Raw genomic sequence first — 18,428 nt, forward strand, 5'->3', positions numbered from 1 at the left:
TTGTGACCGCACAGACTTGATCATTGTAATTAGCTACTGTGACGGTTGCGGTTCAGTTCTTAACACAAAACAATAGTTGTGTAACGTTAATTACCCGTTTTCCTGTTTGTATCACAATGTTTTTGTGGAAGTATAAAGTAATAATGCACTTAAGCCTTTTTCCAATTATTATCATAATGGGATATTAAAAAATTCAAAAAAAAAAAATAGGTTACGTAACCTGCACGGCACATTAAAACTGTTCTGTAAAATTTGGTTTTTAATTTGGGTTGTGTACTATTTTTCTTAAAAAAAATCATTATTATCTTGAAAGTTGTCTAGACGAAATTTCATTGAAAATACCAGAATAAATGTACAAATAGTCTAGTTGCTGATAAGATCTCAATAACTAATTGAAATTAAACATATCTATCGGACGGTTTATCTCGTTGCTGTGCAGAGTTATGTATCGGCATCGGATGCCGCCTGATAATCGGAGCCGAGGGAATGTTTTAATTAGGTTAATGATTGAATCCTGGCCCTCGGCGCGCCGATATACGTCACATACGACGCACCAATAGGGCTCTTTACAATCATACGACATGGCAACGTTGTATAATAATCTTATAGCAATGTAATCAGTTTTTGTCAATAACCTCAAGGTTTACTTTGCTAACTGTGAGTTTTTGAGATCAAAATCTCAGTTTAAAACATGTTGTCATGTCTGTTTTTTTACACAGAGATTTTGGTCTCGGAAACCCACGGTAACTCTAACTCACATATATATAAATTGATCATTAAGAGTGAAACTTGTCTTGTGTAGAGCTTTCATTGTAAATCTTCTAAGATGGCACATGGTTAAATAAATATTAAAGTTTAGTGTAACATTCTAATCTATAGATAACCTGTACCCAAACCCAAAAGCATGGAAGTAAGGCGAAAAATACGCCTTTTATATGGATAAATTTCTTCAGTGTTATCATTTACAGTACTATTACAATTCTAACCATTATTTTTATACTAATTGTTAAATAAACCCAGTTTCAATAAGCCGTGATACGGAGTAAAAAATAATAATGAAAAATCAGATAAAATCTATAGGTAAATTCAGTTACGAATCGAACTTATACTCACTAGACCATAAATCCGACGTTCGGATATTAAACGTTTAAACGGGCATGATAACATCAAACTATCATAACAAAGACTAGGAGCTTACATGACTTAGATAAGATGACGTCAGGTGATATAAAATGCGGTTACTACAAAGGATCCCGTAAGTTTTTTTGTGACGTCATTAGTAATTAAATCAAACAAATGAAAAATCATACTCTGACTGCAGTTTTCATTTGTTTCATTTCAATATTTAATTGGAGTGTGAATTTTTCACACTAAATCTACAGTAAAGGTCTAAGTAACGATTAAATAATTTAAATGTGTCAGTCGCACTGTGAACATTGAATTTATCAACGTAAAACCGTGCACTATTAAAAATAGCAACCTCTTAAATATATTTGGTTGTTTATCGACATTTCACGTTTATCATGATAAACAAACATCAATCTCGAAGATATTCCGGTGTCAGACATTCCGCCATTTATTGATGCAGATTCGCACGACTTTGTTTCCTCTATTCACAGGCAATATATTGTCACTGATAGATTGTGAATTTCGTCACTTTATTATCGCACTTAGTACAATCTAAATAGATTGTCATTCACTTCTTTCTTTATCTTTCTTTTACTTCTACAGATTATAAATTGACTAAAAAATAAATTTGTTCAGTTCAATAACATAACAATAAGCTGACAGTGATAAGTTTGGTCCGTTTATAAATTCATCTTCAGCTCACTATACGTCCCCACCGAGGGGCTCGGAGCCTACCCCAAGTTAGGGGTGACTAGGCCATAGTCAACCACGCTGGCCCAGTGCGGGTTGGTTGACTTCACACATATCATTGAATTTCTTCTCAGATATGTGCAGGTTGCATCACGATGTTTTCCTTCACCGTAAGAACGTCGGATAAATGTACATATGTAAATCGAGAATCGAAAAACACATTGGTACATGGCGGGATTCGAACCCAGGACCTGCAGATTGCAAGTCAAGTGCTTAACCCCTGAGCCACCGACGCTCTTATAAAATGACGACCGTTTATAAATTGGCGAAGTTTAAAATCGATTGGTGAAATACTGACAGTTTTAGTTTGAGGTGAAATTTTGCTCCGATTGCGGTATTCATAAGCGCCCTATATCGTGCGCGTCTCGTTGCTGTTATGTTGGATCGTAATGAGTAACATGGCTGGAACGTTGGCGGATGTTTCTTCGGCACAGAGTTGTTTGCGATTTTTATGGTGATTCGCGCCACTTTCGTAAGTGGCCGATAACTTTTAAAACCCGATCACGTTTAGTTCGAAATAAAAATGGCGATTAGGCCGTTTGAATTATGGGTTTTGTTTGCGTTCGCTTACAGGATTTCGTTGGGCAATTAAATTGAAATCAGGGAAAGCTTTTAATTCAAAAATTCAACGTTCAATAGGAGATAACAATTCATGCATACTTTTGTTTGTTATCTAATCAAACAGAATTTTGTTTAAAAAATACAACAATTCAGAATGTGGACACATAAAACCTTTATTTTACTTTAAATGAAGAATTGTTTGCACCTTGTTACTTGAGTATTGGTTTTCGTAAACAAAATCATGATTCGGTCGCAGCGAAAGGGAAAACGATACCAAATTACTGATAGTATTAGAGAACATTGAAAAAGATAATTGTAGCTTCCACTGCTGAATGTAGAAAAGTCAATGTTTGTTAAAATCATGACTAATAAAAATCTCTGTAATAAAGTGAATACAGATGTAAAGGGTTTAACACAATTTATCTATGTATTTAATCATCAAAGACGGAGGCTGTTCCACTGAACGTTTCCTAACGTCCCGAATATGCAGAACAGTTACACTGATGGTTGTATATATGAAGTTAAAGCTAATGTCAAACCCACAAAGTGAGGCATTAGTTCGGCTTACTTTTTGCATTCCGAACATATAACCCATCACAGTCTATGGGAAAGTTATTCCAGGAATGAAAGATAAGAGCGTACTTCCTTCGATAACACTGTCCCTTCCTTACAACAGGATTTGTGCATTAATGAAAGAGATGCACTGATTTGAGGAATGTCTCATACTTTACAATTTTATTATTCACTGAATGTTTTAACAAGCTTTGTTGCACGTTACTTTTTTACATTATTACAAAATAAAATATGTAAATAATATTGTTGTAAAATTCGAAATATCTTAAGTTCAATCGATTACGAAATATTTCTTGCATTTGTTTCATAAAATAAAATCATTCATCTTTATAAGTAACTGGTTGGAATTAATAAAAATATTTGAATAAATTACTGGAGCATGTTCCGATATCGGGGCGTCGTGTTTTAATGTTCCAAATAAAAGATACTTAACAATTATTTTTATTGTTACGCAAGTGTTTTTATTTAAATCAACTGTTTAGTAAATTACAGTGTTTCTGTGGGACAAGCTCGTATTGCTCAGATGTCTACCATTATATAACTCTACCACTTCAAAATGATCGCTCTTGATTTAAATTCATCTTACTAATATTATAAATGCGAATGTTTGGATGAATGGATGGATCGATGAATGGATGGATCGATGGATGGATGGATGTTTGTTTGAAGGTATCTCCGGAATGGCCTGGAAGAACACATAGGCTACTATTAAAGGTTTTTAATACCGCGCGGACGGAGTCGCGGGCGATAGCTAGTATTTTATCAAATGTCATTACTTTTTGTCCATACTTCAAGCATGAATAAGATTTTTTTTATTTATAATTTCTAATCCTAAAGTTTATAACAGATAAATATTAAATTTTCAGCCCGTAACTAATAGCACGTTTGTATATTCTAAAAAGTGGATAAATTTTAGAATAGATGAAAATATAAATAATTTTTCAATCTTAAAGTCTAATATTAGCTTAACCTACGACAAAAAGGTTTTTTATACTCTACATCTGATACGAAATATTAAGGAAAAACAAATATAAATGAATTCTTACTTCTGATTTTATTAAGTTTTTTGTTGTAAAAACTTCTGTAAAAATAGTTTAAGTGATGTGTTATGTTACATTAAATATTATGGATTTTTAAACTTCCAAGTCTGAATTTATCGAGTTACATGTTTAAAATATTAAGATTAATATCTCTAATTGCTATAAATCCATTACTAACATTATACTTTAACCAATCAACCCATTATTCCTACAGAACAAACGAAATGGTAACATCGTTAATCCAACGAAGAAAAGTGTACGTTAGATTTCTATAGAACTTTTGGAAGAAACTTCATTTTAAATAAGTCGGTTTTTACTTACACGTCCGTAATTTTGATCGTTAATAATGTCTGAGTAAAGCAACTTCAAGTTCTGCAAATTCATAAAATATTAACAAAAATATATCTATCCTCTTTCACTGTACCGTTGAAAATTTGTTAGAAAGGGATAGAGCACTAAGCGTTTGAGTCTCGCTAGCGGGACATCGACCAGCAGCTTTCAGAAAAAACTTCGCTTGAAACTCGAAGCTTTGCAACTCGAAAATAAAATTAAACTTTTTTTTTACCTTATTTACCATTTTTTTTAATAATTTAGCATCGCAATAGTGTATAATTATGTTATAAACTAGTTTTATAGTACATACAAATTTAATTCTAAAATGTTAAACTTATTCTATTACTAAAACGTAATGTTACTTCGCAAGTTTATCAATACAATGCTTCGAATATTTATAACTTGTGCAATACTAAGAATATAACACTTATTGAAGCTTTTCGAGTTACAAGACATTGGTATTAAGGTTACTTGCCCTGTGGACATCGACAAAAACCGTGCAGCCTGCGCCGCTTTGTGTGTGCGTAAGGCTTGTAAGCGCGCACTCAAACAAGCGCGAGCGCATACCGAGCGCCGGCGCAGGAGAAACTGTGCGTTTTGCATTCAAGTCTCAGTTGTAAAGCAACTTTTAGGGTCATCAAACGCTTTATAGCGACCCTTTTGTAACTTTGCGCGTCAAATATATTGATTTGTGTATCAAAATGTCAAAAACACGTTATTAAAAAGTGTTACGGAGTTGTTTCGTTGTGTTGTTGGAATTTAAGTCGACAAAAAACTATTTGGAAGTGGTTGCCGCGAGTTGTCACTGTATTCATGTACTATGTCATACATCGGTATCGACGTGTAAATTCTGGTTAAGTTACAAAAGTAAGGTTTCATCGAGCTTGTGTCGGTTAAAGTGAAACTATGGTTTATTCGTGAGGTGCGGTTTTATTGCTGTTCGTTAATTCAGTGCTGGATATGGAAGGAATGCTTTGGAGGTGAAAAATGTGCAAGAATATTTTCTACGTGAAATCTGTCAGGAAAAAGTGGAGTACGAAATAGGTAAGTTTGTTACAACTTAAAGCTTTTGTGTAAAGAAACGACTTATCGACATTTTTTGTAGGTTATCAATGTCAAGATACGTTTTTTAAACATTTGATATTACATTTTACTTAGAAAAACTTTTAAATTGATGTTATGCACATTAGCAAATATAGTTATCAGTTATCAAAACTATATTTGCTAATGTGCATTCCTGCCGAAAACAAATTTGACACTTTCCAGACTTTATTTTCTTGATGACTGCGTATTTAAGCTATTTTATTTACTTAAATTGGAATGTATTTGAAACTAAATTGTATCATTATTAGAGTGGTCTTGAAAAAAAAACTGATGTTCATAAAAAAAGATATAAAATAGTCTATAGGAAATATCTATGCTTAACCCTGGAGCTGAAAGCTTTTACGTTAAAATCAAACTTGTTACCACCTTCTTTAGGTCATTGGTCGATTTGGAGCGAAAGCGCCCTGTAAACCTTCGTCTCATACGAATCCTGTAAGACTTTCTATTTCACCAGACTCAAATATAGTTGGCATTGCAATGTCTCTGCCGAAACAAATCTATAAAACACATTGTCATTCGTTTCATTCAATATTAAAACACCTAAATAAGAATAATTTTTACTTCAACTGTTTTGGCAATTGCACAGATGACTTTAAGAACTATACGTGATGTTGTCATTGTCCGTCTAACCATGGGTTTCTGAGACAAATATCCCCGTTTAAAACATATTCTTATCTCTGTTTTGTCAAAGATAATGACAAGGATGACGATATTATACAGAGATTTTTGTCTCAGAAACCAACAGTTAGTTTTGCGACCTGTTCTTTTGTAAGATTTATCCGTTTATTTAAATTATTTATAATTAAAATAATTTCACCATAGCAATATTTTTTATTTAAAACTAGTAATTAATTACGAAAGCTTTCTCTATATAAATTGGTCAATCATTTTATAAGTTTGAGTTGTAAAGGAATCAACGAAGGCTAAGTCAACTCTGATGGATGTAGTCGTTAATTACTGCCGTTGTTAGCTAATTAAGCTGACAAAAGACTGGCGGACGTACAGATGGAAAATGTCAACGGTACTAGGATACCATAGGCTAGTGGTGGATTCTATTGTAAATTGTGTCAAGGGGTTTCTTGAGGATTCTTGAATGTTTTGTGTTGATGTGTTTTTATTAAGTAGACCATCAAAGATCAACAAGGAATATGATTTAAAACATTAAAATTGTTTTTAGGTATGTGACAAAAATTAGTATCAGAAAAACTTTTAATAGCTGTCGCCCGCGACTCCGTGTAGCCTATGTGTTCTTCCAGACTATGTTCTATGTATATGCCTAATTTCAGTTAAATTATATCATATGTATAATCATGTATAAAAACATTAAATCTTTTCAGCAGTTCTGGAGATAACTTTTTACAAACATCCAAACAGTCGCATTTATAATATTAGTAATATCGGAATCGACACAACATTAAGTTTGATCATTTTGTGTATATTTAGATATTTAGATTATTTGTCAAATACGATATCGGAGATTAGATAACTATGCTTCAATGACGCCAAAAATCAATATCTGTTATTGTAATTTTACATAATTTTCATTACAATTGTTTTTAATTTCCACAACCTGTGCTTTATTTAGGATGGTTCTAAAAGAATTTTATGTAATGTTATGTTTATACAGCATGTTTCAACATGTATCAGTCTCACCTGCATGGACACCCCGCTGCTTTATCGAGTGGTCTTCGGAATTTTCCTGCTTCACCCATAGACATAAATCTGTCCATTAAGTTTACAGTTGCAGTATGTTTGTTTTTTTAATTATTTTTGTAATGTCGTAATTCAAGCAAATGAATGCTAACAAATACCATAACTTATATGTAGTCATGATACAGTCAAGGACGTTTATTTCCTACCCATTTCGATGAATCGTTATTTGACGCTCACAATGCAATTAGAAAAAAACTTGTAATATACGTGCTAAATTATAGCTCTCACAGTGATAATTTGCTGTGCGATATTCGACCCTAATTGTGGAGGGCATTTAAATCTTCGAGTATATAACGGAACATGTAATTCACTACTTTAACTTCTGCAAAAAGCATTCAACACTATTTAATGTTTTATAGAAGACAATTTTTTTGACTTCTCGCATCAATGAGGTAAAAAGTATACTTCAAATAGACTATACCCTATATCGAGATGTGAGCTCGATAAATATTTGTATGAATAGTTGGTGCTACTTGAACAAGAAATGCGTATGCCTTAAACTGGTTAACAATAACCACACAGAAATATCTTCACGCGATATTCGTAAGCCGGTGCCTGTCAAGCGGGATTCCAAAGACTCTCTATCAAACGCCACGGTTTATCCCACTCTAGTTTCACTGCAAATATTTGCTATAAAGATGAAGCAATAAAGATATAACAGGATGAACCCCCTGTAGCTTTTCTGAATCAATATAACTGAATTCAACTATGACATGAATGTATTTTTGAAGCTATATATTATAGGAAATATACTGTAATAGATCTAAAAATATCAAATGCGATTCACAATGTGCTACTAATGGCCGATATTCAAGCAGATAGTGACGACAGCTTTTAGCGGTTGGTGTTGCTAGCCTAAGAAGTTCGAAAGAGATCAGTTACAATAATCTGGTATCAACTATGTTTTTTTTTATATCATAAGGTGGCAAACGAGCAAACGGCCACCATCCATTTATCCATCCATTTGAACATTCGTAATATTAGTTTGATTATATACACACTTTGCTGAAACCCGATATCGTCCAATGACTCTCCAGTAGATTTAACTTAAATAAATTTTACGTCGAAACTTTATAGAGATTCAATGAACTTTTGATATTAGAAGTTTTTTTAAATACTTTATTATTCAGTTCAGCTTTTATAATAGCTTAGGTCATAATTAAGTTTTATTAACAAACCTATTTGATACTTACCTTTAGTAAATGTACAAATCAACAATTTTGTAATAATATGACAGAATCAGGAAAGATAATCTTTTTCGCAGAAGCATTACAACTTTGAATTTTCGTTTTTATTGACAATACGTGTCTTTAGCAGTGCATTCAATTAAAGTAACGATAGTAACCGAGTCAACTGAATAGGACTGCTTTTCTCATTATCGCCTATTTATTCCATAATAAATGAGTGGCAAAACAATTGTAATGAGACAAGAAGGCGTGCAACGTACTCGACAAACTGGTTCATATGCAATGAGGGACCCGCAGCACACACTACACACATAGAACTCTTTACCAACGGGAGTCAAGAGAATGATGCAGTTTAGCTTTTTGTCATAAAAATTCATGTGCCAGTTCGAATAAAAGATCCTATACGCGTTAGATCGTTGTAGACCGACAAAGTTATCTGACCCGGTGGGCATAAATTAAACTAAAATAGACAGCTCACTAGCGGCCACCTGTCAATTTCAAATATGTATCATAAGATGTTGATGCACCGTATCTGTGTTTTTATGTTTTTTCTTTTTCTTTTCCTATGTAGGTTTTACTTTTTTCTTACAGAATTAACCGCGATAGCAGCGCCTCTCTTACCGAACCAGAAAATCTTATCGTACTATAGTCACTGTTTATAGATTTATTAATCTATCAATTCTTAATATGTATAAGTCGGCAGTGTACAATTGTAGTGTTTTGAAAACAATAAAATGTAGTCGTGGTCGCACGTCGTGTCTCCATTATAACGAAACGGCTTGGGAGTGAATGGCTGCAGATTAAAATGAACTAGATTACATGTAAATGCACCGCACCTTTATCTCACTTTTGTATCAGAAACAGTTTCCTTTACGATACGCCGGGCAATTAAACATCACGTCTCGATATATTGACGCGAATTGCAATGTCTTAGATAAAAGCTCTACATTGGAACGTAGTTTCAGAAGCGATTTTAATATGTTAAGTAAATAAGTGAATAGACTTTCACCGTAGGAATAGAGTTCACCGCAGGTTGTATCAATAGGCCTTATATGACCTCAGGAATAGAAGTCATGAATCAGTTTTGTATAATACTGTACTAGAATTAAATTACCAAAAGAGGTTTGACAAAAGAGTTTGGTTTAAGACTAAAAATGTATTGCTGGCCGGTAATTTATTCTTTTTATACTGTGTGATGTGTTTTAAATTAGCAATTGTTTGCCTCGTTGAAAATTGTTAATTGTAATTTGTGTTGCAAAATGAATTGGTTTGGTTATCATTTTCGAATCTCTTGTTTGTTTAATTTGTTTATACAATATTTCAATACAGACTTGAATTAGATTGATAGATGTATTTTGTTGTGTTTCTTTTGTCTAGTGAACACTTTCTGGTAATGCAAGTCTTTTGATTTTTTCCTGTGGTATCAAGTGAACCATTGCCTTAATTTTGATTAAAAAATTACTCTTTAATTTCTAAATATCAGTCTAACATCAAGTATAAATGTAAACATTAATTTTGCTCTAGAAACTAGATAATAAATGCTGTTCTACTTCCGTCTATGGAAATAAGTTATTATCTTATCTAAAAAGGGTAACTCAATTAGTTGAAAACAGCTTTTTAGCGAAGTAATGCAGAGGAAAAGTTAATCTAGTTACTTGTGAAGTTATAGTGGACTGTTGTTAAGATTATAAGCCGCTTACTTACAGGCATCTTACAACTCAAAGATTAAGTGTACACAATATCTTTACACCAAAATGTCAGAGACAGATTTTCTTTTTTGAAAATAATTTCTTTGAAAAGGGAAACCCTTAAGGTTGTCTGCGGATTTTTCATGAATCTATCCTTTAATAATAGAAGAAAATTAGACATGGTAAATTTAAAATGAGTTTAGTTCATTGCATAAAAACTTTTTCGGGACAATGCCTACATTAAAGAGGTAATTTAGAAAAAAAAAATGTTAAAATTCTATACTTCTTTCTATATAAGTAGGTGTTTAGAAACATTGCTTGATCATTTTAAAATTATAATTGGTCATTAAAGCGACGATGGGAAATATGTATCGAGATAATTGGCTCATAAATTAACTTCTGTTACCTTATTGGGACTGAAAATTGAACCACTTTTAGAAATGGCTGGATACAAATTGCTCAAGTCCTAATACTTTCACATGATTATGTAACAATGAATTGTATCGTGGGACTTTGAACTCGTACAAACTATTGGTCTAAAGTTTTTGATGTAAGTAACTACATTAACTAGATCGAATATCTACCAAAACCGTTTTGTTGTTTGACTTCGTCCGATTTAAGTGGATGACTTATAAATCCTGTGTTGTAGTCACCAATTATTTCTAGACTAGTAATTATAATTTTTCCTCTTCATAATTATAATGATATGTATTCTAGTATTTTTATAACAAATTAAATAAAAAAAAATTAGAATGCTTTATTATCCCTAAATACCATAGGCTTGTAGGTACATATTAGATATATTGTAAATATAAAAAAAATGCAAAGTCGAAAAAAAAAGTGCGAAATGTGTAGTTTATTATATAAATGCCTTAATATTATTAATAATTCCACATTTGTACAGTGTAACTTTCTAATTGCAAAAAATAGATTAAAAAAAATAAAGAACAATATTTACTAGAAATCGAATCATATTTGAGGTAATCGATCATTTTGTTTTAGAACAAGTTGTTTTACAAGTAATAATAAGAATAATTAAAAAAAACAGTGATGTTTTCATACTAAACATTGCGAGTAAATGGCGCATAATATTTATATTAAAGTCGAAACAATGATTGTGATTTTATATGAGCCGGTAAATGATGTCGAATAAAAATCATTTCTGCCTCGTTCTTGGAAACATTTGAATGTTACAGCGGTGGCGCGATCTTTTTGTATGAAAACAAAGACATTGTTTCAGATGTTATATAAAGCATACGAAATATTCGTTTAATAATATTGTAAGAAAATGTAACTTCAAGTTATGTTATTCTATGATTGATTTGCGTTTTTGCAAATATGAAATACATACTTTACGTGTATTTAAAAATATATGGTTCTTCAATCGAATGCTTTTTAAAGTTTTTCTATCTCATTTAATTTCCATCTAATCGCAGTGTTAATACTTCTTATTTTGTTTCTGTAATGTTAAGTGCATCTATTACCAGTGCCCGTACAAAATATATAAAATTATCTCAGTGGAACCCCACGGTTATAAGATCCTTAAATATTTGAGCATCGGATATGTAGTTCGTAAACAAAGCAACGTAAATCTTCATAACTATTATTGTATCCTTGCGTCGCGAGTATCGCGACACATGCGTGCCGTGGAAACTAAGTTAAGTCGTCGACGTGAGTCATCTATTCGGTTAGTGCAGGCATAGGTTACATATAAACTGTATAGATCTGCTCTGCCATCTTGAAAATCGCAGCGACTTTTCTCATAATGATCTTGACAAACACGTTGCGAGCGACTATTTACGAACCTCAATGACATTGTATTGCGTAAGTCGCTTAGCGACTAAAATCACAGGGTTTCGAAGGTTTGAGTTGTCTTGTGTGCCGAGATCTTACGTTTTAGTTGCCTCACGTACGAATGGCGAAGGGCTTAGGTGGTATTTTGTAAGATCGTTTATCTTTCTCGATCAATATAAGCTGTTGATATGAAACTACATATATTTTTCACGAATCTACTATTTAAAGTAATGAATATCGCAATTCCATATTACAGCATCCATTGGTTAATTCTTTGAAGTAATTGATCGAATAAATAAGATAATAAATGGCGTTTAAATTTCGATCAAGTAACATTTTTATCAACGCAAAAGGTAAGCAATAAATACCGATGCAATAAATCCAGACTCGGCGTTGCGTCCACACAGATGTATGTTCCAGTCCGGGCTACCGGGCCCAGTGTTCAGGTATGATTGCAATGCTGTCTCACCGGCGTGAATAAATTAAGCACACAGTATCGCTATCTCTCCACATACATTAACAATTCAGTTCGCGTGCCAAAACCCATCCTTCGTCTAACCTATTATTTCGCAACTCACGCTATTGTGGTCGATTTCGTGGGAACGGGAAATGTTACTCTGCATCTGAATATTCGTTATTCGCCTCTTTTCACTCCCTGTCGGATCTCTAGATCTGATATGCGTGTTTGGTTAGTTTGAGAACGTAGATAATTAGATTTTCGGACTCTGAATTATGTTTTAGATAGACAAGTGATAAGTTCGAAATTCGAAATCGTTCACGTCTCGTTCTCTATGTTGTTCGTGGTGGTTTCTAGAATGAATAAAATGCTGCTTTAGTTTATTTTTAAGTGTGCTAAGATGCTTCTTATTTGGTTTTTACATATATATTATATTTTCAAATCTCTTTTTAAAGACGTAGACACAGTAAATCGACTAAATCATATTCATCATGATGTATTGCAATGCATTGCGATGTAGTACAATAAATATTTATTTATTCTAAGTAGACGAAGAACAGAGGGCGCTGTTCCTGATTTTAACTTGTAACAAGTGAGAATTCCAATCTATTGGTAACAATAAATTTGTTTAAAAGAATAATCGACAAACAGTTGAATAACTAAATGCGGCTTACTCACTTCATAGTTTTAAGATTTGTAGATTAATACAGATTGGTCGAGCCACCCACATACCTACCATCGAATGTATTAAAATAAAAGCCATACTAACGATGCTTTTAAAACACTAAGCAGGATCTTGTCAAGTAAAAAAACTTGTTTCCTTAATCCGCAATATAAAACGTGGTATTATAGATGCAGTAGACAGGATGACTTCTAACATTTATTTTGTATAACAGTTATGTTAGGTCGTTCGCGGCTTCGGATCTCCGGAACAGGTAAATATGGTAATAAGGCAGCGAATACTCGATTTGTTAGCATATCGTGATCATATCTCGGTATTGGTCGCACATCCGCCGCGGGCGCTGCGTCCCTGGTACTTGCTACAACGATCGTAATAGACCTGTAAAAGTTATTTAAGGCTATTGCCGAGTAAGTCATCGATGAGAACGATAATAGACGCTCGGATATTACTTCAAATGCAATTTGCTTCTTGAAAACATGATAATCATTTAAGAAAAAATTGCCTTTGTCTTACATGTATGGGTTCACAGACATCATATTTTCGATATGTATTTTTCACATTAACTGCCATTCTCAGAGATTTAATGGTAACATAAATACTCGTTTTACACTAAACCTGTGTTTAGTGTAGATTTCTCTAACAAAGGGACTGCTTTAGTGATCTAACGACTCTGAGTTCAATCGTAAACCATCTTTAATGTCTACTCTGATAATAGCATGTTATTTCACTTGAAGATAAGGTATAACAAACCCTTTTTTAAAATATTAAGTAATACTCAGTTGATAAAAAATAATAATGAGCAAACGCGTCCACTCAGCGCTTCTGCCAGAGTGGAGACTCCGGTAGCTGCGGTGTCCGTTTACGCGTGCGGTGAGCGCGTAATTAGAGGTGTTGTGAATGTGCACGGTTCGCGTAAATGTTTGCGCAAACCGCGCTGATCGTAAAACGCTGTAACTCAGTTATGGTATTTGATGAGATTTTAGTTTTTCATGGCAATGGGAGTTTTGGTGAATTGATATGGTATGCCTCTTCAATTTTTATAGTTGCAATTAAAATGAACGTAATTATGGTTCACATTGTAAACAAATTCAGAGTTTTGGCGATACACTACTCTCTTCGGTGATATCTACATTTGATGTTACAGATATATTGTTGCATTTGCGTATTCACTTCATATTAATTAATCATTTCACTTACAAATGTTGTCCAGTTGTCTATTCACCGATTCGTAAATCACAAGTACAAAATGACTCACAGATAGGTACAATTACTTTCTTACAGCATGATTTATGAACGTGCAATCTGTGTAATTGTCTGTAGGGCCATACTCTGTGTCGCCTACGTGGTGATTTTGAGTAATCGATGACCTTATCGTTAATTAATAGTTAGATTGGGCGTCTGACAGACGTGAAATACCTTCGACATGAGTGGCTGGTAATTGTTATATTCCCACGCAGTAACTAACGCCGTCTCGGATTCACTAACTTGCTTACGAAAGTAACACTAAGACTTGATCGTCAATAAAGAACAACGTAGAAGCCAGAGGGACTTGTTGCAGACTACTTGTATTGCGTAATCGAGGAAGAATCTAGTGCAGATATTAGAGGAACAATTTTCTGTCATGTAAACTGCGGGCTAGTTTGTCTCTTTCATAAACAATTGAACAAAAACTAGAATATATTATCTTCGTCTGTTCAATTCGTTACATTAATGTAACAGATTTATGTTCCTCGCCACCTTAAAAGTCCAGGTGCAGAATTGCGTCAAACGTATCTAGAATGCCAATTTTCGAACTGTAAATCAAGCAAGAAACATAAAAGTGTCCATTGGAGTACCGCTTACGGCACGATAGGTGAAGGAACTTTTAAATGTGACGGAGACGCATGAAACGTTCTCGCGGGAAACGTGTCGGAAAGTTTACGAGCTCGTTGGTTGCGACATACTTTAAGGCGACTTCCAAATTTTACGACAATGTCAATTTAATCGGCCTCTTTTACGTCCTTTCGATTATTGCTTTTGGATTGTGCTCATAAATAATGGAATTTGTGGTGTGGAAAGTATGTTCGGGCGTAAATCACTACGCCTGTTTCGGTTTAAGACTAAAATAAAATAAGCCTTAATATAAATCCGTTTCACGTCCGCGACTTGGGAAATTGACAACAAGATGAATTACGCCGAATGGCCTTTTGTTATTTACGTCATTAGTTTCTTTGCTTTGACATTTTAAGCAGCGTTCAAGTAATTGCAAAAACTTCGATCGAATCGGTTTAACTTTTGCTCATATTGTGTGTTGTGATGAATTACGACAAATATTTAAATTAACTTTATCAAGAACTTTTGTAGGCTCACGTTTATTACCGTTAGTTAATTTATTTATTTTTTCTTGAATGAATTTATTTAATTTTTTCATTCATGCTTAATCGTGTATAATGGAAACATGAAACGTGGACATTTGCCTGTCTTCGATGTCGCTTCTATTGGCGCCAGAAACTTTGCATCGCAAATCGTTTTCTCTGTTTCCCTATAAGGTATCGTCCTTGCTTATTCTTTAGTATTTTAAAATCGGTTAGGTATATACCAAGTGCTAATTATTAACAAATTATTAATGAGATTAAACTGTTCGAAATTAAATTAGTTTATGAAATACATACTCAATTATCAAGGCACTAAGTCCTCTTTTATTTTCCAAAGAAAGATCCTATGTTATATTTGTGGCTTATTTCTCTTTCTAAATTAAATAATATTTCTAATTTAATTCGATTACATTTCAAAGACTCTATTTATTCGCGTGCTTCGACCTAGAATGGGTTAATTTGCTGATACATCGTATAAGGCATAGAGAGCCGAAGGCCATAGACACCAAATAGCTACTCTATCTTCTCCGTAAATCGTTTCGCGAAATTTTAATCTCGTACGATCGTTGATGCATTGTATATGGACAGGATATTAGTTACAGCCGCCATTTTCTCGGGAATGTGACCCGCGGGTCGGGTACCAGGTCTTTCTTGTTAATTTAGTGCCCGACGTGTTGTTCGTTCATGTAGCTTATTGTGTTGCCACAATATTGCTTCCTTGATTTTTTATATTATTACAAAATTAATGTTCGTTTGGTAATTTTGATGAGATTAATCAAAGTGGTAGTGATTATGATTCAGTAATTGAATTGCAATGAAAAAATCAAAGACGCGTCATATTTAGGCATTTATTATACGAGAGAGAAGAACGATGTACTATTAAGGAGAAGACATTATTTTTTTCTGTTCCAATAATCTAAACTAGTATTTGAAATAAGTCTGTCTATTAGTAAACTGACAGAAATTTAACATGATGATACCTTAAAGTAGTAGTACTATTTAATCTAAGTAACGTAGAGTTGATTCCTCTTTGTGACTAAACCGTATAGCTAGGCGATAGTACAGGTAAAACACATGGGTTATTTATATCATAACAATAAAACGCGTTAATGGTTTTTATAATTGCTTTTACATTAAATATTTGCAACGGCTATTAATTTTAATAGCTTACGTGTCAACAGTATGACATAAATGTTGATAATGTAATAACAACTGCGGGCGCGATGCCCAGCGAAGCTAATTGACCGGATTAAATCTCTGATAGCTATTAGCTCCCATGTCAAGGGTACATCTTGTTAAACATCGTGTTAAACTGCAATTATGAACATCCTTATTGTTATTTTTATGATTAAAAACATCTATAAAACGATTTATATTATTGCTATAAAAATGAAGGCACATTAAGGCCTTCGTCACAAGGCAACGGAAATCGTCGAAACGAATATGAAAACGACTGAACTCGCCAGGTTTCGAAGATTTATGTTACCTGGTGTACGAAGGTCCTAAGTGGTCCATTTTCGACTGCTTAATTGTAACCGAAATAAATTTTATTTGGATAAACTTACTTTATAAGTATAAATGCGAATGTATAGATGGATGGATGGATGTTTGTTTGAAGGTATCTCTGTAACGGCTCAACGGATCTTGATGAAATTTGGCAAAGATGTAGAATATAGTCTGGAAGAATACATAGGCTACTTATTAAGTTTTTTAATTCCGCGCGGAAGAAGTTGCGGGCGACAGCTAGTCAGCTACACTTATACGTACTTACACACTTATAGTATATTTGTTTATATACCTGTAAGAGCGAAAACTGGCTGTCTTATACGATGAAATTTTTTTCTGGTATAAATAACTTCAGAAATAAGAGGTTATACGAACTAATAAGTGTACATTATCTTTCGTTGTACATGTACTTAGTTGTTGTACACACTAAGTATTGTCGATGATGCATCTTTGGAGTCATGTTTTTATTTTTCACCCAGTTTCGCCTCAGGGAAATCGTGGACCGAGATAGTTGGGGCGATAAAATGTTACTTTATCCTGTAATTAGTATGTAATTTGATGCAAAGAAACTAGTAAAATGTGGGATTCTTAAGGAAATATAAATTGAATTAAATTGTAAATATAAGATTTTAGTAATATGAAAATAATGATAAAAGGAATTCGAAATTTTATGAAAATGAGCACGAGTTATGTGGACTACATTTTAGCGGCCCAATGGTATGTAGATACGTCGATCCGGAAGATTAAAGACGATCACAATTTCTTTTTTTTTGCGTAGAAGCCGAGGCTATGACGGCCCCTTCTACGAATATTATTATCCAAGCAGCCAGTTGCAACGTTTAAAACATTTTTACTTCGTTTTATTCGTTGATTTAAAAATATTGTAGACATCGACGATGTAATTATCGTTGTTTCTAGTTTCAAATCATAGTTGCTGTGGATTTAATATCATGGTAGTTGTGTGGCCGGTATCAAAATCTGAAAGAAAAAAAAAACTTTAAGTACTAAAATAATCATATTAAGTAATAGTTTCTCGGGAAGTTATTACTTGTATCAAGAGGTTTTTGTCTATTAAAATTGTATAAGTTGAACTCTAAGCTTTCGCTTGAATAACTTAGTATTGCTTCTGTAGACATATGTCAAGCAGAAGACATATGCTTTGAACGGTTTCTAAAAAGTGTATAATCAACAAAAATTCATTGAATATGAAATTATTCTGTCAAACTATTGTATCAAGTCACATAAATATAATACCACTAATGGCTATAACCAGAATAGATAGACTTTACTACGAAAAAGATTTATTAGTCCTGGACATAAACCTTTCCAAATGCTTTCCATGTGCACTCCGTATTTTAGAGAGATCATCAATCCAGCAGAGAAGACACATTCCCTTGTCCATAAAATGCAAAATTAAAATAAATAAAAAATCTATAATCACAGGATTGAAATGGTTAAGTCACGTTTTTATTACCTCTTAAATAATAATAGTTATACTCCATATCCAACACCCAGTTACAGGATTCAATTACAACAAGAAAACTGGTATGAGACGCAA

General features: G+C 33.3%; 1 protein-coding gene across 1 annotated transcript in view; it reads left to right on the plus strand.

Moving 5' to 3' along the window:
* The first annotated feature begins 4,965 nt into the window (after positions 1–4,965).
* The window catches only part of LOC106721128 (F-box/LRR-repeat protein 7), a 30,567-nt gene continuing 17,104 nt past the window's right edge, over positions 4,966–18,428 (plus strand). Inside the window, exon 1 of the mRNA XM_045682204.1 lies at positions 4,966–5,429. The gene's annotated coding sequence lies outside the window, so the exon portion shown is untranslated. The remainder of the gene's footprint in view (positions 5,430–18,428) is intronic.

Source organism: Papilio machaon, chromosome 18 (genome assembly GCF_912999745.1).
Source record: "Papilio machaon chromosome 18, ilPapMach1.1, whole genome shotgun sequence".
NCBI lineage: Eukaryota > Metazoa > Arthropoda > Insecta > Lepidoptera > Papilionidae > Papilio > Papilio machaon.